Below are 13,596 nucleotides of genomic sequence, written 5' to 3'. Positions count from 1 at the left end.
AAAGGAAAATTTCCATGACTGCTTCAGAAGTACTTCATCCAACCAACATGCTGGCAGATACAGTGGGAGAAAAATGAAATAGATGTTATAAGAAGGAAGTTAGGACAATTCAGAGCCGTCTCAGGACAATTTATGAAGTATCACCCTCCAGCTATGTTTTATGTGAATTAATATTTTTTTACTCTCTTCCTTCCCCCATATACTTTATTTGAAGCTTGTCTTTATTTTGAAAGTGGAAATATAACATAATTAAAATCATGCTTAATAACACAGTGTCTGATGCAAACTCATGGTTTCTTCGCATTGGGGATAAAAGTTTTTCATTCAGACAAATGATGAATGGAAAAGAGGCCAGCTCTGCTAAATGGATGCATACTTCCACAACTATGCTCGATCTTGAGACTTTGATAGTGGACTGTGATGACCAGACTCCTTTATCATTTCTGTTTGACTTCAGCTAAGAAATGAGAGGGCAAGAGGAAAGTAAAATGGTAATTGATAATGACTACAGAAGGCTCCTGTTGGGCAGTTTTCTCCTATGGGCCAGTTTTCTATAGCTTCAAGCAATTGCTTCCTGCTATAGGTTGAATTGTGTCTTTCCCCAATTCATATGTCAAAGTCCTAAACCCCAGTACCGCAAACTGTGACTATATTTGGAGCTAAAGTCTTTAAACAGATAATTTAGATTAAATGAGATCCTTGGGTTGGGCCCTAACCCAATATGACTGGTGTCCTTATAAAAAGAGGAGATTAAGACGCGGACATGCACAGAGGAAAGACCATGTGAAGACACAAATAAAAGACAACCATCTATAAGACAAAGAGAGAAGCCTCAAAATGAAACTACCCCTGCCAACACCTGGATCTTGGATTTCTATCCTCCAGAATTATTAGAAAATAACTATCTGTTGTAGAAGCCACCCAGCCTGTTGTAATTTGTTAAGGCAGCCCCAGGAAACAATTGCACATGCAAACCTTTCTCTTTTAGACATAATGACCTCTTACCACTGTTGCTACCTCTGAGATCTTTACCATCCCTTGTAGGTTTCCCTTATCCCTGAAAAATTGTATAAGTTTTTTTTAATCACTGAGTTTTTTAGTATATTATTTGTTTTCTGCCAGAACACTTTTGCATGTGTTACTCTATCACAAAGTGAACAAAGTGAGCAATTCTTTTATTTAGATACTTCACCTAAAATATATGTCACCTTTCTGGATTATGAAATACAAAATAGATTTTAAATAAATGTTTTCCATGAGACCTCTTCAAATTATGAAACTGCTGAAACAGTAAAACAACATTTTTTGGCCAAATGTGTCAACTTTATTTTGAAACTCGTTTGGAATCACCATTTCAAGTCAAACATAAGAAAATCAATCTTAGTACTTTGTATTGCATCTTGCTTTTGGAAAAAAAATATCTTATTCACCTGGATTACTCTATTTAAAAAAAAATGAGTCCTACTGTCTTCTAGCGATGATGATTTGTCATCACATGAGACCATAAAAGAGAAAATCTTCCAGGAATGTCTAAAAGTAAATTTAAAAGAAGTGTGTCAAAACTGGCTCTATTCAGGGAAAGTGATGTCACCAGGATAGAAACATAGGTCATTCTTGACTTTGCTCCCACTTACAAGATAAACAACTAACATCTATTCAAGAATAAGACACCACTGAGAGGATGTTAGAACACAGGGGTGAGGCTGAAGTATGCCCTTGCACCTCAGAGACCAATAAGACAGACTGCAATAGAAAGGTAAAAGAAATGGCTACACAACATCATGTGGAGAGATCCCCTCTGAGCCTTCATGTCCCCCAGTGGGACGAGTGAGCCTGGGTGAGGGGCAGCCAGGCTTTCCCAGCATTGTGGGCCACCTTGTGAGGGCTCTGCTCTGATCTTACACCACAGAGACAACAGGCAATTCTATAGGGCTCAGCCACCGGGAGTCTGCCTGTGACAGAGAAAGGGAGAGGAGTCTACGATAACCAGTGGATGAATCTTGGCAGACCCAGGACTTACCTGCAGCGTCCAAGTAGTAATCCCAAATAGTGGCTTTGTTCATCTGCAGGTCCAAGTTGGGAGCACACTCTGACCATGAAGCTCAGTGAGGTACAGAATTGTTTGATTTGGATTCTCAAACAGAGAGTTTTCCCAGCCAATATAGTATTAGTGGTACATAAATCACAACTCCAGTTTAAAAGTTAAAATAAATAAATAATAAATAAATAAATAAATAAATAAGTAAAAATAACAAAAATAACCATAAATATGGGGCACCTGGGTGGCTCAGTAGGTGAAGTGGCAAACTCTTGATTTCAGCTCAGGCCATGATCTCAGGGTCATGGCTTCAAGCCCCGTGTCCAGCTCTGCACTCTGTAGGGAGTCTGCTTCTCTCCTCTCACTCCCTTTGTCCCTCCCACCCCCCACACTTTATTTCTCAAATAAATCTTCAAAAAAAACCCCATAAATGCAATAACCTGTTATTATTCACACTATATAAAAGACATGTAAATTGTAAGAGTAATTACCTAAAATATGAGGAGGAGGAGAAATAAAAATGTAAAGTATACAGGTTCTGAAGTTAAGTTGTTATCAGTTTGAAATAGAGTGTGAATAAGTTTCCGATGTTCTATGTAAGTTTCATGATAACCACAAGGGAATATTCTATAACAATCACACAAAAAAACACAATAAAAAAATCAAAGCATAGTAATAGCAAAGGACATCAACACACACACGCACAAACACACACACAAGACAGCTGAGTAACAAGAACAATGGATCTACAAAACACAAGAAAATAATTAACAAAATGGCAATGGTAAGTACTTAACTATCAATAATTAATTTAAATCTAGGTTAAATTCTCCAATCAAAATATGTAAAATGGCCTAATGGATTAAAGACAATAAGATCCCAAAATATGCTGCCTACAAGAGACTCACTTTAGTTTTAAAGACATATATAGTCTGAGAGTGAGTGGATTGAAAAAGACATTTCAAATACATAGTAACCAAAATTTTCAGGGGTAGCTATACTTACATCAGACAATACAGATTTTAAACTAAAAATGGTAAAAGGTAACAAATAAGGTCATTATATGATAGAAATATCAATATGTAAAAAAGATCTAACGTCGTAAATATTTATATGCCCCACATCAGAGCATTTAAATATATAAAGCAAAAACTAACAGAGCTAAAATGAGAAATAAATATTAATACAATAAGAATTATGGACTTTAATACCCCCTCTCACGATGGATAGATCATTCAGACAATCAATAGTGAAACTGGATTTACACAGCACTATAGACCAAATGGACCTAAAAGATATGTACAGAATATTCTACCCAACAAGAGCAGAGTACACATTCTTACGTGCACATAAAACATTTTCTAGAGTAGACCATGTTAGTCACAAAACAACTCTTTGTGAGTTCAAGGAGATTAACATCATACCAAGTGTTTTCTTGGATCACAATGGTATGAAACAATACCAATAACCTCAGTAACAATACCAAGTTCCTTAATAACAAGAGGAAAACTAGGAAATTCATGCATATATGGAAATTAAACACTCTTCTGAACACTGTTCCAAGAGGGAAGTTCTTAGCAATAAGCACCTACATTAAGAAGAAAGAAAGATCCCAAGTAAGCAACTGAACATTATGCTTTAAATAATGAGAAAAAGCAGAACAAACTGAGCCCAGAGTTAGCAGAAGAAAGGAAATAATATTGATTAGAGGAGAAATAATTGAATTAGAGAAGAGAAAAACAATAGAAAAGATTAACCAAATTAAGAGTTGGTTCTTTGGAACAATAAACAAAATGGGCAAAACATTAGCCTGACTAACCAAGAGAAAAGATTAAAATAAACAAAATTATAAATGAAAAAGGAGACATTATAATAGATACCACAAAAATTCAAAGGATCATAAGAGGCTACAATGAACAGTTACATGCCAAACAACTGGACAACCTAGAAGACATGGAAAAATTCTTCAAAACATAAAACTTATCAAGACTGAATCAGGAAGATATGGAAAATCTAAATAGATCAATTACTTTTAAGGACATCAAATTTGTAATAGCAAAAATTTCCTAATAAAAAAAAAGGCCAGGACCAGATGGCTGCACTGATGAATTTTACCAACCATTTAAAGAGAATTAACACCAATCTTTAATCTTTCTCAAACTCTTCCAAAGAATTGAAGAGGAGAGAGTAATCCCAAACTCATTTTATGAGGACAGCATTATCTGATACTAAAACCAGAAAAAGGACACTACTTGAAAAGAAAACTACAGGCCAACATCCCTGATAAATATAGGTACAAAATTTTTCAATTAAATACTAACAAATCCAATTCAGCAGCAAATTTAAAGGATAATTCACCATGATCAAGTGGAATTTACCCCTGGGATGCAAGGATGATTTTAGATATACAAATCAATCAACGTAATGTATCAGTTTAATAGACTGAGAAGAATCATGATCATCTCAACAGATGCAAGAAAAGCATTTGACAATATTCAAATTAGGAATTGCATTGAATTTATAAATGGCTTTCAGTAGTATTAACATTTTAACAATATTAATGCTTTCAGTCCATGAACATGAGATACTCTTCCATCCATTTCTGTCTTCAATTTCTTTCATCAATGATAAAACTCAGCAAATTAGGCATAGAAGACCGTATCTCAACATAATAAGAGCCATGTGTGTCAAACCCACAGCTAAAATTATACTCAATTGCAAAAGGATAAAAATTTTTCCTCTAAGATTAGAAACAAGACAAGAATATTCACTTTCTCCACGCCCATTCAACATAGTACTGAAGTCCTAGCTAGAGGAATCAGGCAAGAAAAATAATAAAAGGTATTGAATTGGAAACAAAAAAGTAAAATTGTTACTATTTTCAGGTGACATGATTTTACATAGAGGAAATCCTATAGATGCAATCAAAAAACTTCTGGATTTAATCAATGAATTCAATCAAGTTTCAAGATACAAAATTAACATACAAAAATTAGTGGTGTTTCTAAACACAAACAAATTTTCTAAAAAAGGAATCAAGAAATTGATCCTGTTTAAAATAGAATAAAAACTACTTAGGAATAAATTTAACTAAGGTGGTGAAAGATCTCTGTGCTGAAAACCACAAGACATTGATGAAAGAAATGGAAGACAGAAATAGATGGAAGAGTATCCCATGTTTATGGATTGAAAACATTAATATTGCTAAAATGTTAATACTACTGAAAGCCATTTATAGGTTCAATACAATTCCTATCAAGATTCCAATGGAATTTTTTAAATAAGTTAAGAAACACTCCTAAAATTGATATGAAACCACAAAAGATTGTGTAAAGCCAAAGACCATATGAGAAAGAACAAAGCAGGTCTCACACTCCCTAATTTCAAGTTATACTATAAACACATAGTCATCAAAACAGTATGGTACTGGCATAAAAACAGAATAATAGAACAGTGGAACAGAACTGAGAGCTTAGAACTGAACCCTAGCATATACAGTCAGCAAATATTTGACAAAGGAACCAAGAATACTCAATATAGGAAAAACAGTCTCTTCAGCAAATGGTGCTGGGATATTCCTCTATGAAAGAACAAAACTGGACCCAGTTCTTACACTACTCACAAAAATTAACTTGAAATGGATTAAATACTTAAATATAAGACCTGAAACCATGAAATTTCTAAAAGAAAAAATAAGAACAAAGCCTCTTGATATGGGTCTTGGTAATGATATTTTTTGGAAATGACATTTAAATCACAAAATCAAAATTAAATAAATAAGTGGAAGTACATCAAACTAAAAAGATTCTGCACAGCAAAAGAAACCATCAATGTGGTGAAAAGACAACCTATGGAATGGGAAAAAAAAATTACAAACCATATATCTCATAAAGGATTACTATCCAAAATATATAAAGAACTCAAACAACTCAATTGCAATAAAACAACTCAATTAAAACAAATATGGGCAAAGAAGCTGAATAAACATTTTCCCAGAGGAGATATGCAAAAGTCCAACAGGTATATGGAAAGATGCTTGACATCAGTAGTCAGGGAAGTGGAAATTAAAACCATAATGAAATATTACCTCATGCCTATTAGAATGGCCATCATCAAAAAGATAAAAGTTAACAAATGCTGGCATTGATGCGTGGAAAAAGGAACCTTCGTGCACTGTTGTTGGGATTGTAAATTGGTAGGGCCACTGTGGAAACAATATGGAAGATCCTCAAAAAATTAAAAATGAACTGCCATATAATCCAGCAGTTCTACTTGTGGATATATATCCAAAGGTAACAGAATCACTAACTTGAAAATACATGTACATGTCCAGGTTCACCATGTTCATGGTAGTATTACTTACAATAGCCAAGACATAGAAGCAGCTTAAGTGCTCATCGATGGTTGGATTAAGAAGTTGTAGTACATATGTACGCAATGGAATACTTTTCAGTCATAAAAAATAAGGAAATCCTACCATTTGTAGCAACATGGATGGACCTTGAAGGCATTATACAAAATGAAATAAGTCAGAGAAAGACAAATACTTTCACTTCTAAGTGAAATCTAAAATCTAAAACAAGCACAACAAGAAGCAATTTGTAGAAAAATAGATCAAATTTATAATTATCAGGGCAGGGAATGGTAGGAGGAGGACTTGGAGGAAGGTGGTCAAAAGCTACAAACTTCCAGTTATAGAATAAGTACAAGGGATATAATGTACAGCATGATGACTATATCAAAACACTGCTGTATGGTATAGGGAAGTTGTTAAGAAAGTAAATCCTAAGAATTCTCATCACAAGAACAAAATTATTTTTTTCCTTTATTCTTTTCTTATTTCTTTTCTTTTTATTGTATCTATATGAGAAGATGGATGTTAGCTGAACCTATTATGGCAATCATATTACAATATATGGCAATCAAACCATCATCTATAGGCCTTAACTTTGCACAGTGATGTCTGTCAATTATTTCATAATAAAACTGGAAAAAACAGATTATATTCATAAAAAGGATTTTGGATTAAGTATATTATATAGACTCATTATTCTAAAGTACTACTGATTTAACTGTGTATGTTAAAAGTTAACTTCTATTATTTATTTTCAGTGTCATCAGAATACATTTTACTCTATGACATATTTATCTTATTTTAATTAAAAAAAATTTTTTTAAGTAGGCTCCATGCCCAATATGGGGCTTGAATTTATGACCCCGAGATCAAGAATTGGATGCTCTACCCACTGAGCCAGTTAGACAGCCCTATGTTTACTTTAAAAAAACATGGATTAAGTACTGACAAATCCCAGGTTTAAAAAAAATGTTCTTTATATTAAAGAAAGAAAAAAATTAATTTTTAAAAAGATTTATATATTTATTTTAAAGAGAATGAGAGAGCATGAGCAGGGGGAGAGCGAGAGAGAGAATCCCCAAGCAGACTCCCCTCTGAGTGTGGAGCCCCTCACAGGGCTTGATCCAAGGACCCTGAGATCACAACCTGAGCAGAAACCAATAGTCGCCGCTCAACTGACTGAGCCACCCAGGCACCTCACATAATTAATTTTTTTAAAATTCAAAATTTTGAGTATCCTAGTATTTTGGCAGCATATTTTTCATGTATTTACATAAAGCATTTCTTATATATAGTATGTTAGACGTCTTCAAAGAAATTACTACACTTTTTCACTTGGATCTTGCCAAATATTATGGGTATGTGGACAAGTCTTTGTAATTAACATGATTAAAGTTGATTTATATGTATAGAATATATACTTTTCCTAAGGCCCCACATTTAAGATAAGAATGTACACCCCCTGAATCTTGCATAAATATTCACTAGCCATTGTTGTTTCTGATTTTTAGAGAAAGAAAAATTATTTCCAGTCTTTTTGTGAAAGCATTGTTCATCAGGTTTCATTTACATTGGTACAAGGGCGCCTGGGTAGCTCAGTCCGTTGAACGCTGCCTTTGGCTCAGGTCATGATCTCAGGGTCCTGGGATTGAGCCCCACATCAGGCTCCCTGCTCAGTGGGGAGCCTGCTTCTCCCTCTCCCCTTGCTCCTCCCCCCTGCTTATGCTCTCTGTCTCTCTCTCAAATAAATAAAATCTTAAAAAAAAAGGTACAAAAACATTCATCTGAGAAAAAAAATCCATCTGTCAATTAGACTAAAATGGATATAGTACGTTTCATAGAGAATCGGAAAGAAACAATTGGGGGTGCCTGGCTGGCTCACTTGGTAGTGCACATGACTTGATCTTGGGGTCATGGGTTGGAGCCCCATGTTGGGTGTAGGGATTACTTAAAAATAAATTCTTTAAAAAGAAAAAAGTAAAAAAAAAAAAAAAGACACAATCGCCAGCTGATTGTAGGACAAATGAGTGGAGCATCTTATAACATGTTGCAGGTTGTTAAGAGTTTGCTGATATGAAGCGTGCCTTTTATTCCCAGCCATCATTCAGAGAAGTCATGACTGGTATAAAATTTGATATTTATAGATGAATACAAACCCCCAGAGACTAGTTTTGTATTTTCAAAAAGCTGACTTTTTTCTCTTGCGCCTCTGAAAAATTAGCAAATAATGCCATGTTCATTTTCAGATTCCAAGAAATAGATTAAATTATTTTGACAGTCTTAAGATGATCAACCAAAATTTTTCACCAACGTTTATATGTATAGATTATAATGGTATTTATATTGCTTAGCAACCAATAGCTTTCTTGATTCCTATCTTTTAAGTTGTTGAGTTAAAAAGATACTGAAAAAAACAGGAAAAGAGTGAGAGCCAGGGCATCATCTTTACTGAAGATTTCCATGTGGTTGGTTTCTGCAAAGGGGCCACAAACGATGAGTTACATGTCGGCCTTTCCTAACTCCATTTACAATTTTCTCTGGTCTTTAAATTTAACTCTATTTCACCTCTATTCCATCACCTAACAGAAATAAATGTTTTAGGGAGGTTATAAAAGTCATCTTTTAGATTTACATGTCCTGATAAGTAATAATATCTACCTGAAAATGTAGGATTAAATAATTATATCTGAAATGTACTTAGTGTCTGACACATATTAAGAAATAAATATTACCCATCATCATCATTACCACCATCATCATTATCAGAAGAGTAGTTTAGTTAGCAAGAGAGAATTATAGACATCTACTTTGCTTCATATTCAAAGTAATGCAGTAGCTTATTAACCAACAGCATAACCTAAAATTTGATTCCTGAGTGATTTGAGCCCTTGATGTTTGGCTCTTCCTCAGTGGAATTATTAGAAGATGCCCTAGAGAATTCTCTAGATTCCAGCTACCTTTCTCTTTGAACCTAACTTACCAGTATCCCTATTAACCTTGATAGTTAAGATTAATCACCTCACCCATCAAGATAACTTACTGTTGCCTACTAGTTCAGTAAAAACCTTATCTTCCTATTAAAGGAATCAATATGTGTACAGCAATGAAATACTTTTCACCTGGAGAACAAAAATTCTGAGCTAAATGATCCCAGTAAGCCAGGTTGGGGGAGGAGGGGAAGCAGAAATGTTTTTCCCAGTGAACCATCAGATGTTAATAGTGAAAAATATGATCCTTTTTTCCATCTCTTTTTTCCCTTTTCTCTCTTATTTCTATTTTTGTTCTGTTTTGTTTTTGTTTTTTAGCTCTACTTTCTGACAGGGAAAGGAAACACCATCATGTGTTGCTACTTTATACCTTCCAGTCTTCAACTAATCTCCAAATATATTATCACCCAACTGGCTTCATTACTAAATTTTCAATATGTCATTTTATATAAGGGCCAGTGTTCCAATGTGATAGGGAATATGATAAGCCCAATGAAAGAGGTTTTTTTAAAAATGTATTTATCATATAAATAGAAACACTTCTAAAGATTCTGAGAGAAATGAAGATAATATTTATAAGTATGCCACAAAATTTGGTCTAATCCATGGACTATCTCAGACAAACCTCAGACAAAGTCATCTCATCAATGAATACATGGACCTCAACTCATATTAAGTATATGTTTGTACAATGAGTTATTTGTATAAAGTCAGTAATGATTTGCCATTTTAAGGTTTTTATGATGTTTTGTATAAGACATTAAGCAATCCCAAGTATGCTCACACTGACAGTTAGATAGGAGAAGGAAATCCACATCCCAAATAACCCTTGTTTAAAATGGGAAAATGTTATATGGCAACTCCAGATGTAATCAACCTTCATGATGTGTCTGGTTTGCATCCAGAGATCCTCCCTCGCTTTTATTTCTATTCAGTGAAAGATGGTCAGATAAGCACACCAAATATGTTTTGTTTTGTTTTTTTTATGGCTGTGTCTCTTCATCATTTTGGATATGGTTATTTTACATGTTGTAGAACAAAAGGCCAACAAAAATTTTACTGAAATGACAGACACCTAATTTTTATGGAATTAATCTCCTACATTATGACCCCAATAATACTTAACAACATGTATTATACCTAATATCCTGGATTCTCTATATACTATCAGCAGGAAGATGTAAGAAATTTATGCCATAATGTCCTATAGGATGTTAGGCAATGAAAGCCCTTTTATTCTAACTTGTGTTACAGAGCCAAAGGATGGCTACAACACAATGTGATAAAATGAGCATATACTGTTGTCTCTGCTTTCTGCTTCTGGTATTCTCTAACTACTGGAATAAGAAAGGAAAAACTCACATTTGGCAGTTTAATTGTTGTAGAATTGCCTTTGGTTTGTTATTTTGGGAGAAAAATGCTTCAATTTAGTTCTTTATGTTCAAATGATCATATAAGGGGGGCGCCTGGGTGGCACAACAGTTAAGCATCTGCCTTCGGCTCAGGGCGTGATCCCGGCGTTCTGGGATCAAGCCCCACATCAGGCTCCTCCGCTATGAGCCTGCTTCTTCCTCTCCCACTCCCCCTGCTTGTGTTCCCTCTCTCGCTGGCTGTCTCTATCTCTGTCAAATAAACAAAATCTTAAAACAAAAACAAAAACAATAACAAAAAAACCCCAAATGATCATATAAGGATTAGTGCTGATATGAGAATTCTGCCAAGTGCTATTATAAATATATGTTTGAAAAACAGTAAAAATTTTAGGTGAGATTAAAAGACTTTCTAAGTAAAATATTTATCACTTGACAAAGTAAGCTCCACTCTGAGCAGTGAACCACAGAGGTGTTCAGTTTGCCCAGGTGTCATGATGAGCTCAGAGCCAGGTTCAAATATTTTCTGTAAAGTTAATGTGTAGATATTTTTTGTTTCCTTGTATATAATTATTCTGAAAAAAATATCAGCAATTACATTTGAAGAATTCTAGTAACAAGATTTAGGGAACATGGCTGTGATGTTTTATGAAATGCTTTTTCTCATTTTGATATTCTGGGAATCCAGAGATTCCAACTGAAATCAGAAAGTCCATTTAATTGAAATATCTCCCTATGTAGAACAATTAATCTACAACCACTTTTTAAAGACCATGATGGTCTCTTTTCAGTGGTTTTCATACTGACTTGTTGAATGAATTCACCTCTGGTTCCATTCAGAGGGCATTGTTTGGGGAACTGAGTCTTTTACGCCTGATGAATCTACTCAAAATTTTTATTTCTATGTTCTTAAAGTCTATTCCCTTCATTGTAATCAGGAATTTCTGGCATCTCAAATTTGGTTTTCACGGCCCACTACTAAATCCAAGTGTGTTGACTAAACAACACAAGTGACTATAGACACTCCTCTATCTGTTTGACTAGCACACTGAGTGCAGAATATCTGTCAAATGCACTCTTATTCATAAATTCAAATCAGACTAAAATTTTGCACCACCCCAATTTAATACAGCTTTCAGAAACTATGCACAGATATACTTACCATGATTTTGTCCTAAATAATAAAATTTAGAACGAGTTCATGTTCTTATGTGTAAGTCTTCTGCTCTTAGGTTTGACTTTGTAATTAATCTACAGAGCATGATCTAATCTAGTTCTGGAGAAAAGAGAGACTATGAAACTGATGCTTGACATTTCTTTCTCCTTGCAAATTCGTCTTGTAGGAGCGGTTGCTAAAGAATCTTCAGAAGTAAAGGAGGAAGTGATTTTGCCAGCTAGGGAGACTCTTCATTATAAGATAACTTTCATGACAAAGTAGTGTTGTTTTCTTCAGTGTCTAGAGTAGAGTGTAGCATATAATAAACTCTCAAAAAAATATGTTGAATGAATGAATGAATCTAAACTTTCAAATTTGCCCCCCCACACTCTTAATCACTTTCCAAATGTTACATAGAAAACTAAAAGGAATGAATGAATTCAAGTGAGACAACAGAAGATGGAAAATTTGAATTTTGGGCAGTAATCTTACCTTTGTGCCTAAAATAGATAAGACATTATTTTAACATGATTGTAGAATGTTCCTGAAATTTAGCCCAATCAGAGAATTTAGAAATGTGAAGTTTATATCCTTTTATTTAAACAAATTATTTGAAAGAATCATTTTTCCTCTATAGTCTTTGAAATAATTAAATAGAAATACTTATTCCCCATGTCTTTAAGTCATTTATCCATTCAAAACAAAATAATTGTTGAGCAGTCATTCTCTTCCAGGCACTGTTCTAGGCTCGAGGGATACAGCAGTGAATAAAGGTGGCATCTCTGCTATGGAGCTAATATTTTAATAAATGAAACAAGTAATAAACAAATTGAGTGAATGTATGACATGTCCGATGATGTTATATGCTATGGAAAGAAAGAAAATGGATTACATGGATGGAGAGTGCTGCCAAGGAGTGTGGGTTTCTCCATAGAGTCCATTTTCCAGGTGATGATAGAGGATCATTTGATGAATTGTTTTATCACTGCACTCCTTAAACTGCCATAAGGCCATCCCTTATTCCTGACTGGATCTTTACTACTTTTAATCTCCAGTCCAGATTCCTTTTCTCAGATTTGCCAAGATATTCTAGTTGTTTTTTTTTTTTTTTCTGATAGTCATTTTATGTAGCGGTTACTCTATGATTCTTTTTTTGTTGTAGAATATAAGGGGAAAAAACAAACTGTCAAATTCAAGGAAAATAAAAGTATTAGAAATTATTTGGTAGATCAATGAAATCCCAAAGTTGTTAGAGAAATAAAAATGCAGTTATACAGTTAGGAATGATACCCAAAACAATGACACAAAATTAATCCATTGTCAGTCTTCTCACTGCAAAGGTACACTGAAGTTTCTACCAAAACTCCACAGTGGTTGGATGGTAGATACTGCTACCAAAACTTACGACGGCCACCTCTAAAAATATCACCACTACCACAACCCTTGCAAAAACTGAAATCACTGGATTCTGTTTACGTGAGTGGGATGTGTTTATCTCATTTATTCACATTATGACACAACTGTGACCTAGCTTCAAGGAAGCTAAAAATTGCCAACTGTCTTGGTCAGGGTTTGGTCAGAGCATAGAACTAACCAAGATACTACAATCAGAAAATTATAAAGACAGAGAATTGGAGGCTTAACCAATTGAAGTGGAGAATGAATTCCAGGTAAGATGTGCACTAGAAATG

Source organism: Ailuropoda melanoleuca, chromosome 18 (genome assembly GCF_002007445.2).
Source record: "Ailuropoda melanoleuca isolate Jingjing chromosome 18, ASM200744v2, whole genome shotgun sequence".
Classification (NCBI taxonomy): domain Eukaryota; kingdom Metazoa; phylum Chordata; class Mammalia; order Carnivora; family Ursidae; genus Ailuropoda; species Ailuropoda melanoleuca.
The sequence above is the reverse complement of the archived record's forward strand: the minus strand, read 5'-3'. Positions refer to the sequence as shown.